Below are 1,894 nucleotides of genomic sequence, written 5' to 3'. Positions count from 1 at the left end.
ACACACTCACACACACACACACAACACACACACACACTCATTCAAACACACACCACACACACACACCACACACACACACACACACACAACACACACACACACACTCACACCTCAAAACACTCTCTTCTCTCACTCATCACTCAAACACACACACAGACACCAGACACACACACACACACACACCACACACACACACAACACAACACACACAAACACACACACACACACACATACTGATTTTAGTTTGATTTATTTGTTTTTTTTTTTATTTGATGTTTGTGATTAGTTGGAACCATTTGTGATTGATACTTGTGGAAACAACTTTTTCTAATGCTTATATTTTTTTTCTTTTTTTTTCCCCATATTCCATTCATATAGAAAATATTGGTGTTTCAATACCGTCATAAAACAGCATTGCACTGAGGCAACAAACTATTATCTGGTTGCGGGGTAGACTGCATTACAAACAATAATCCAGTCTATAATGATGAATAGCTTAGGTTAACCTTATATAACCCTTATAATAACCCTTAGCTTAGGGTTAGGGGTTAGCATTCACTGACATAATCAATGGAATCTTTAGGATCAGCTAGGGGTGGGATTTGAATAGTTCACCCAACAATGAAAGTATTGAGTTTATGTTTATATATATATATTCTGGCATTATTGTCTCTGTATGTCTCTCTGTATCTTGAAATTGGTACAAAAATCTCTTTTGACCTCAAAATCTCTTACAATGATGAAAGTATTGAGTACACACACACACACACACAACAACACAAACACACACACACACACAACACACACACAAAACACACACACACACACACCACACACGTCTGTAGCGCTGCTGGTGTCATTATTTATGGTGGCTCCAGTTCTTTATTGGTGGGTGGTGTTTGTTTTTAATAAGGTTTTTAATTTTTCCACAGTTTTTTTGTTTTTTTTTTTTTTTGTGTGTGTGTGTGTGTGTGTGTGTGTGTGTGTGTGTGTGTGTGTGTGTGTGTGTGTGTGTGTGCAAGAGCTTATGCTCCTAAAGAATCCCAGACTGCTGACAGCCCAGAGGTCATCCAACAGTCTCCCCGCTTCACCACGAGGTGTGGAGAGAGAGAGAGTGACTGACAGACAAAAGCCATAAATACAGCTGTCTGTCCTCGAGTGTGAGCTGATCCATTAGAGCGCTAATATTTCACAGGTAGAGCAGATGATGTGTGTTTATGATGCAGGATGAGTGAGGTTCTGCAGGTCTGGTCCTCTGCCTCAGGCCAGATAACAAATCACCTCTGTTCTCTTTTATTACATGCTGATGTGGGATAGACTTATCTGTTGCACATAAACAACTATTAGCAAGTATTAAATTTTCCTAAGCAATGGAAGAGCTGTGTGTGTCAAACTAGCTTTTGTCTAATCAAACGGTCTCTAGAATGAGAATGTCCCTCCCACCTGCCTGTCACTAGCAATCGCAAAATGGACATAATGGGCACGGTTGTGACGTAAACTAAGCTACTGGCCTTTAAAAAAGAGGATGAGCCCTTCGTTTCAACAGGAGAGGGGGTTCAGCTCACAAAACACAGCTGTCCGCAGGAAGTACCTGCCACTTGTAGCCGCCAGTCAAGCACAAGTCATTACAGACAAATATTTCTTGGCTTTCTGTTTTTGTGCTTTAACAAAAGTGACAGGCATTTTAATTATGTTCTGTAACTTTGTTGGACACTTGGCAACCATGTTCTGCTCATGTTCACATACACTACTGTTTAAACAGGGTCAGTACGATTTTATTTATTTTTTTTTTTTTTTATATTTTAGTTTTTTTTTGAGCAGGGGTTGTAAAAGTGAGATTGATGCAAATTATAGTATTAAAAAACTAAAAAAATATGTTCTTTTGAACTTTCTA

This window comes from Cyprinus carpio, chromosome A2 (assembly GCF_018340385.1).
Source record: "Cyprinus carpio isolate SPL01 chromosome A2, ASM1834038v1, whole genome shotgun sequence".
NCBI classification, from domain to species: domain Eukaryota; kingdom Metazoa; phylum Chordata; class Actinopteri; order Cypriniformes; family Cyprinidae; genus Cyprinus; species Cyprinus carpio.
Note: the sequence above shows the minus strand (reverse complement) of the source record.